Source organism: Wolffia australiana, chromosome 9 (genome assembly GCF_029677425.1).
Source record: "Wolffia australiana isolate 7733 chromosome 9, ASM2967742v1".
Lineage (NCBI taxonomy): Eukaryota > Viridiplantae > Streptophyta > Magnoliopsida > Alismatales > Araceae > Wolffia > Wolffia australiana.
Window position 1 is genome coordinate 10,387,983 of NC_135843.1, and position 9,858 is coordinate 10,397,840.

The following is a 9,858-nucleotide window of genomic DNA, read 5'->3' on the forward strand; positions in this document are numbered from 1 at the left end:
CCCTAAGGATCCAAGGAACTTGCAGGCGAATGCTGAGCTGCCGTCTCGGGGGGGGGGAGGAGGCGGTGAATACGGCGTAGCCATAACTTGACCCGACGTAGGATATCCACAGCGCACATGGGTGTACCTGCAAAACGACAAGAGTTTCGCCCTTTCCATATCTCCCATAGTAGATAAGCTATGGTGATGTATAGGATTGGGCGCCGTTTAGAGTATATTGGTGAGAGTAAGAGCTTGCCAAAACACTCAAACGGGGTCAGTAGACGCCAATGATCTGTGATTGGGCGCCAGCATGCCAATGCTACCTCGCTATAAAAGAAAAGGTGATCCATGGTCTCTGTGTGGGGAAGTGAAGGACAGCAATGGCAGCGGGAAAGTAGCGAGTGCCCTATACGGATCACTTGATCGTCAGTCGGGAGCCCTCGATGTAATAATCGCCAAAGGAAAAAGGAGACTCGCGTAAGGATGGCCGGATGCCAGATACGGCGACCCCAATGCTGTATAGGGTATTTTGGGCGAAAGTGTTCCCAAGAAGAGCGGCACGTGTAGGCTCCATCAAATGCGAGTGTCCATATAGCATAGTCAGAACTCCAGTCCAATGGTGTAGTCTGGACCTCAGGAAGTGTGTCCAGGGGGAGACCGTGTTGCTCCCAGAGGTGTGACGTATTGCCTCTGAGCAATTGAGTCACCGTGAGTCTCACTCGGTGTGGAACGAACTGGGGGTGGCAAGCGAGGGGCTCATCAGCATGCCAGGTATCATACCACCCACTGATGTCACCTCGGCCTATATGCTAGCGTGTGACTTGAGCCATCTCAAGCCAATGGCGCTGCCACACCCGCCACCTCCTAGATCCCCAAATATCTATCTCGCGACGTGCCCATTCGCCATATTTGGCGTGGATAAAATTCCCCAATGGGGAGGGTGTGGTACGCTCACGCATAGACCTGACAACACGATGTTGAACCTTCTATGCCCAAGCAGACAAAAGACAGACGGTAGGTGGGTGAGGTGAGAATTTCAATGGAGAGAAGTCAATTGAAAAATGGGAAAATTGTATACAATTGTACATCTGTCGTACCATAAATATGGAAAAATGAGTTTTCTATCTTTGCATCACCGCATGATTTAGATCCATGTATATAAACAAGACTCCCATGAAAATCAAATTACATGAGTGCACAACTTTATGTAATGGGAGTGTTGGTCTTCTAAGTAGTTTCGCAAATTCTTTAACGTATGCACATCCAATTCCATGATATAACCATTTAGTAAACGTTGGATGCTAGCTTCATATTGTACTAGTACTTGAATGGAGCATGATATTACATTGCAATCAGAATATATTTGATTGAACTCTTTTTTTACCGTCTTCTGAAATTTTAACGTGCACAATGGCTTAGTATAATTTTCTATTTTGTTTCCCCTCATACTCAAATTTCAGAGATTTTTTATAGAAATTTGTTCAGTGTATACCTTTTAGATATTATCACGTTAATAGTGTATTCAATGTTTTCGTCTATATATATTGGAAATCCAAGATTAGAACAGTCAATCAACAATGGATATAAGGCATCATATAAATCATTGCAAGATAGTTCATTCTCATTGTGACAAGTAATTATTCATGATAAATATAAAATAATAATGATGAACAAAAAAAACAGGTAATATTTCACTTGTCAATTAAGTTTTGAAAAAGTGTTAATATCACCTCTTTTTGGTTGATCTAAACATTTGAATAAAATTCAACATGATGACGATTATAAAAAACTCATCAGAGATCTAATGGGTAGATGACCTTCTTGATTAGAATACATTTCAGGGTTCAATTTTTTGTTAAATTAATTTAATATCATAGATTAAGTTGCATCTTGAAGTTTAGAATACATTTATATGATCACAGGACAGTGAATAGATGTTTATAATGAAACACATAGACTTATACATATGACCTGAAAAAATACCAGTAACAATTAGTATTATGATTTGATTCTTTGTCATTATTTGATATGGTAACATAATAATAAGGTGAATTATTAATTTTGATTTAACATAACTCAGTATCACTAAAGTAGAAAATTTAAGTTCATACAGGAAGTAATTACAAATTATGAACATTTTTTCCTCTTGAATATTTTCACTTGAATTTATTACTAAATTTAATAATACAAATCCCATAACTTTACAGTTTGGGTAACATGGGTTTGTAATACATCTAAATTAATCAATTTCATTTATTCTTTCTCATGCAACTTTAGAAGACAATTTCAGAAATACATAGAGCTAGGTATATGAAACTTTTGACATAATACTTCAATAATAACATAAATTTTGATTAAAAACAATTTTAACCATTGCATGGCATATTGAGATTTCAATAAAATCAAATGTAATTTTTGTAATTTTGCTTATTTATCGTGTGATTTCATGTCAAACAATATTCATGAATAGGAGCAAAATGTACAGAAAATGACTCACCTAACATTGTTTTGAAAATTTCAAAAGTCGATGATGTTCCAAGTTACTCAAGAAGAACTGTATAAATGACTATGGATTTGGAATTAATGTTGAGTAGCATCCAATTGCAATGGAAACATAACATATTGACAATTCATCCACATTACTAATTTATATCAGTGTCATCACTTTCCTTATTGAGCCCTTTACCTTGAAATTCTCTCAGACCCTACCAAATTAGAAAATAAGAAAGTACACGTACAAAGCCATTAAATCTCAATATAGTCAGATGCATACCCTTACTTTGTATAGAACCCAAGGTTAATTATCATGCAAAATTTTCCGAAAGATAAACATCAACAAGAGTGCTAGGAAGTATTGATAACATGAAACATGTGCCTATAATTCCTTATGTTAGATATAATTCAAAATAAAAATACCAATTTTATCATTTATTGGGTAGATTTTTGCAATGTATCTTAACTTCAGATAAATATAATTTCATGCATTTTGGGCATTTTAGATAATTTTATTAGCTTATTGTTGATGACTATTTAAACGTCTGATGTGTGCAGAAATTTGCAGTAAATGAATGGGATCATTATTAATGGATTGAATAATTTAAAGTTATGCATTTGGTTAATAAAATTTCACTTAGAAAAGGATTGTCAAATTTTTCAGTATTTGCCTTCAACATGTTTCTCTCACCAAGATTGAGGATATGAAAGGGTTTCTCAGATAATGATGTAAATACCGTAAACATTAAACCATTTAGATGTGAAGATAAAAGGAAGAATAAAACTTTTTCATTTGAATTTATAAATTTCCACTAAGAGGGGAGAGATGGATGTATATGTTGAGAAACGTCGAATGTATGAGCAGAATCTATGCAATTTGTTGTTTACTTTAAAATGCAGCGGTCAAATAAATAAAATATCCAGAAAAATTGAATAGAGTAAAGAAAAATAGAAAGAAAAACACAAACTAAAACTACCAGATATTGATATTTTAAAAGGGGCGTCAAAGTTCCAGATCTCTTTTACATCATCTCCTTCTTTAAAGAAATTTTTGGCCTACCCTTTTTGGCTCTTCTTCCATCAGGTGCTGACATTGTCATGCTCAGCTGGAAGAATGCAATAGAAGATAGAAGAATTCAGACAGAAGATGATAAATATGACAAGATATTCAAATAAAACCTTTGAACATTTTTTCAGGAAGAGACGACCACAATAAGATAATGACTAGTTATAGGACCACAAATGCCAAAACATATCACATACCATGTTAACTCCATACATCACTAGACCCCATCAAACTCGCATGTGTTGCCTTGCTGCCCCGTTAGTTGCCCCTCGATCACTTGAAGAAATGGTCAAGGAAGAGACCTATGATTATCTCCCTGTCCATAAGATCAATAATATGGTAACTAATGTTGTGCCTAAATCTTTTTTGTTTAAGTGGCTAAGGTATGTCCTTAGAGGTGTAGGATGGTGCTCAAGCCCACCCACAACTGGCAAGTGGCTGCGCCAAGGAGCCCCCACAGAGGCCTGCGATAATCAAGCACACTAACACAGGAGGAAAGTAGTTATTTCAATCGTCATTCTCTAATGGAATTTATATAGTTATTTTTATAAAAAAAAAATTCAATATGGTATTATATCCCATTATTTCTTTCACCTTTGTGTCAGGCTGGGCCGAGAAGCAACAACGAAGATCGCGGCCCAACTGGCGACAATATTTAGAGAGCTAACAAGAATTATGATAGGGCTTCAGCCCAATCCGACCCAAAGGCCGTATCATAACAGGCCAATTTAAGTGTAGATAAATGCAATCCATTATCTATCCATTTTCCCTTCCATTCCATCACTCTCTCACTCGAAACACCTATTTTTCCTCATTTCTCTCTCTAGATTCATCTATTTCTCTCTCTAAACCATTTTCATCTTCAAATTCCACTCCAAATTCTCCCTACATCATTTCTTCACTTTCTCTCTCTATCTCTTCATTTCGACCACTTATCTTCTCTGTCTAGACTTTCCATCATATCTCTACATTATCTCTCTAGAAACTCGCACAAAAATTCCTGCATTTACACTCTAAAAAATCACATTTTCAATCATCAGCCGCCGATGTGTGTTGTTGTGCACTGCTGTGCAACATGCCAGTGGCACGTGCGCCCTCTTGCCCACCCGCACGCAGGAGCCTTGGGTAAAAGGGTGCTCCTCTTTCGGAGTTGGCCAAATTTTAGCTAAGTTTGGAAGTGACCCGGACCATGTCGAAACGGTCTGAACCGGACTGAACCGGCTTAGGTAAACTTAATTAGTTTCTGCATTTTAAATTGTAAAACAAATAGGAATATTTCCCTAAAATTAATATAATCAGTTTCCATTAATTCTAGCACTCAGAAAAAAATCTAAAAAATATCTAACTATCATATTTAGTAGTTTTTTTGTGAATTTAATTCCATCAAAAACTACAAGTATATATTTTCTATTTCTGGTGCTAATTAAGATTAGTAAAATTAATATAAAATTTCTTAGTGCTATTCTTTGCATTTATGCTTCAATTCAAATCATATAAAATTATATAAGTTAAATAAAAATACAAAAAATTGTAGAAATTATATTTCTCACTTTTAAACTCATTTATTTCATTTCAGAGCTGAAGAAAAATTCTGTAATTAAATTTCTGCCTCTTTGTGGATCAATCCCATACTTTCCATATATTAACTATAGAGTAATTATGTGGAAATTTCATAAGTATTGTTGGATAAGTCGTAATTGAAACAACAGCATAAAAGCCCCAAGTTTGGACTTCAGATAACATCTATAATCTCATCTAACTCTATTAAACTATAAGCATACATGAATCTTTCTTACATTATTAATATATATCTAGCTACTTAATTATATTATAAATTAGATAATCCCTTCTCTCTTACCTCACTATCTTAATATTAACCTTAAACTCTTATCAGATATCTTATTATTTCTCTATCTCACTAATAAACCTAATCAAATTATCTCTCCCAGTCTATCAAAATTCTACTCCCATTCCCATTCTTTTTGCTTAACTCTTATTAAAATAACTATTCATATTAGTTAACTCTTTACATCTTATTACAACGAAATGTTATGTACTATCTAACTAAACATATATCATCATTATGTCTACTTCATATATTACATAAAGCTTATTGTGAACTAAATAAGTAACCTCTTATCTCCTATCAATAGTATTTTAATATTCTATCTAACTCAGTAATCTTCTATACCTCTTCCACTTCCTACATTAAAATCACCTAAAAATATAATAAAATTAATCCATTTCAAGTCTCTTGCTTCTTTATTATCTCTAGTATCTACAAAAAGACATAAATAAGATATCATATTTTCTCTTTCTCTAGTTCTCTCTCACATTAATTAATATTCAATATTATCTTAAATTCTATAATCTATTAGATACTACTCCCTACGTACTAATTTATTATCTTCTAATCTATTCTCTATCTTTATTCTTAATATTACTCATACTTAACTATAATTCACTTATAAAGGCCAGTCGATGTTGAAACAACCTAGCTTCTACTATATATATAAGCGAGTTTATATTTTTAATCAAAGTTAGTTGATTTAGGTAAACTAAAATTATGATGACACTAAAATTGAATGCATAATTTTCCTTCACCAGGATACTAATGAAATAAAACTTTGGAGAAGCTCTATCATTCTTGGTTCCCTAAGTCTAAGAGAAAGTGGTGATGGTTTGCGTCTTTCAACTTCGCAGCATAGCCTTCACCTAGTTGACCCCAAAAGTCTACTAGAATCCACTTAAACTTTGTATATTGCGTTATTACAAATACTCGCAAAGCTATTTTCTTAAAAATATACTTTCAATAATACTGGATAAGAAATATTTAGTAAACATATTTCAAGGTAAAATACTTTGAATATTCAATCAAGTATAACATAGTAGTTCAATGTAGCTTTATTTTACCCATATCTTGATCATATTCCTCCCTAATTTGTGCCTCTAATTCCTCTTGGATATTGATATTGATATAAATTCGCCACCATTTGAAGATGTTTGCAAAACAAGATTGTTCATTTGAAATATCCCTGGAGAACTTCAAGATTTTAATCCTCTTGCCTCTTATTTTCAATATACTTCAAAAAATACTATTGATTTACTATTCACAAAATATGATGCCCAATGTCAGGATTCTAGATGATATGTATTTTTTTGAATTTCAAAAATTATTTTATTTCCAATAGAATTACAAAAAGGGTTGTCATAAATCTCCAAAAGATGATATTTAAACTAAGGCTGCTGAGAATGCAAAATTTGTGTTACAATACTTCCTCCTAAATTCTTCAACCTTGCATTAAAGGATACAATTCAAGATTCAAGATTGTATTGATTCTAAACCTCCACTAGTTGGAATTTGTTTTTAATAAAGGTTTCTGAGAGTGAAACTTCTAAGCCACAATCTTAACCTCCTTACAAGATCTTCAAATCTACACCTAAAAACATGATTCGAGATCCTATGGATCTTAGATGATGTTAGAAACAAACTTACTGTTGGAAACATTGTCCCTTATAACCTATAAATTTCTACATATTGCCCAATAAGTTCAAAATAGGAGTATATCTCCCAATATTGGCTCTGAAAGTAAAAGTGGAAATTCTGTAAATTTCTGTAACCAAACGGTCAACCATACTTTATGTGAGATGTAAAATGAAACACAATAATTGCTTCAATTTAAAGTGGCCATCATTACATCATTGTCATTCACTTATTAAGTCATAAAGTCTTAAAACCAATAATGGCATTTACCCATGGACAAGCTGGCAATTAAGACCACTAGTCCTCATGTGAGCCTACAATGTTCAAAAATCATGTACAATGAGTTTCAAGGCATGCCTTAATTTTGATGCATCACAGATCCAATCCTTGATCTCTCTAGTAATCTCTCTTACTTGCCTGATGAAAAGGATAACAAAGTCCAACTTATGGAGCTCTAAGCCAATAAAAAAAATGGAAGATAAATAGGGAAATCAGTCATGTTGTTCATTACCTTGTTTCTGATGTTCTCTAGCAGGATCAAGAAAAAAGGGCAATGCCCTCCCGGATCCTGGTTCATCCACCTGATCTACACAAGTATTTTGAAGTTTTTATCCTTGGGCATCCTTTTTTCTCACAGGGAAAAATCCTAACAATAGGAGAATTAACTTTATAAACCCAGCTCATCTTTTTCACTATTACCCCAAACCATTTCATATGCCTTTCCTTAATTTTCTACCCATTTTTCTCGCTATCTTCCCATTTTCTACAACTCTATCCCCTCAAATTCATCATTTTCTCCCTCTAAATCTTATATTCCATCCATAGTAAATCTCCCTAAGATATATGGACCAAGGTACCCACGCCTATGCTGCTGCCACTCACAACCTACACTGGGGACAGAAGAAAATGATTATGTATTTTTTAGATTTATAAATTAAATACAATTATAAATTATCTAAATATTTATAATATCAAAGATATAGAACCATTTGCATTACTTTTCAATTAGACATATTTATAAAATATGTAACTAATGATTTTTTCTTTTTCTACTGTATCAAACTCCTAAGTAACTATAACAAATTATATAACATCAATAAAAAGCTTAAAAATATAATTTTAATATTTTCAATTAATTTTTTTCAGTGTTAACCTTAGAGTAAATTCCTTAAAAAATATATATCTGCCTTCATATGGATCATACCCTTACCTTATCATAGTTATAGGATACTTTAGTGGAAAAGTATTACATATGTAAGCTTGAGTGTTAATTAAGACAAGGACATAGTTCTAAATTTGGACTTAGCAGATACAGGGTTTGGTCTAACCCCAGTAATAGGTTTTAGTATCCTTTGAAATGTTATAAGGAAAGAGTTTCACCATTCCTTTAAAAATAGTTTTTCAATGGGATGTTATTTTGGGACTTATATTTTGTGTAGAGACATATTATCCTTTTGGATTATAACGTTCTTTCCATAAAAGATCGACAAGCCTACAATTGATTAGTAAAATTCAGTTAATAGTGTCGTTAGAATTAGGCTTATGCAATAAAATGTGTATTATTTACCCTTAACAACAATTTTGAATTATAGGATGAGAAAGGGGTCGAATCACAAGGAGGCACTTTCTTAAGAATATTTCATTCTATTTTTTATGAATTAATTTCAAGAATGACTTAATTATGCACCTAGTGAGGCTTTGTTATTTTTAATTTTTATTTGTAATTACTAAAAGGTATTCAGAATCTTTATATTGATATTTATATTTTTGGTGAGAGAATTGTAGAGGTGATGATTTTTTTTGTACCAATGTCAAGAAAAATCAAAATACTGTAATGCAATGAAATGTGATCTATCAAGAAGTTTTTATGTATTTAATTGGGAATTTTGAAGAAGAGCAATAAATTTAGAAATTGGACTTCAAAATTGAAAAAAATTTAGGTGAAATTTTGGATCTCGGTATTATAGATAGGGGTTAAATTTTGCAACAATCAATCTCCAAGTCTAGAGAGAGAAAGTAGGTGAGATAATATAGAGAGAAAGTTGGAAAATTTGAGTCAAATTAGTTGTAGGTGAAATTCGACTTTGCTTTATGGATCTAAGGTGTAAGATGAGATGTGAAACAGTTTATAAATGGAAATTCAAACTCATATCTTGAATCAAAACCAAAACTCAATGCTAATCACAATTTAGTTCACCTCCAAGGGCATGTACATTTCGCCCATGGCTTGGTGTTTTGAAATCATTCAAGAAGGTGTTCAAATAGTGAAGAAACTTATAATTTTGATCCTTAAAGCCAGAACTGTCAACTTCAGAAGCAGATCCTGTGTCCTTCCGAAGTAAACTAGTTGGGGGAGAGCTTCCTCCATGATTCTCCCCTTTCTCCTGACATGTATTATATAATCCAACTGATGAACCACAAATCATGCTTGCAAATAAACATTTTTTAAGGGTTTATGAAGTCATATAATGCAATGAAGATGCATTTTTACGTAAAATTTCATTTTTATGCAATTATTCATTCATTATGTAAATGCCCTATTTTTACTGAGCTTTTTCATTACAAAAAAATATTATATTATGAAGCTCATTGATATAGTAGAACAATAAAGAAGAAGACTAAAACCTATAGAATTAATAAATATGTCTAGAAAATAAAAATTAAAAAAGGGGAATAATAATAATAATGAAGGCTTCCCAAGGAGCCGCCAAGGTGCGCACAGCCAAGGCCGCACCACAGGCACCATCCGCAAGTACAGCTAAGGCCAACCCTTCTTAGCGGCTCCAAGGTAACAATTGCTAGCACCCAAGGTATGTTCGTGATGTTAATGTTA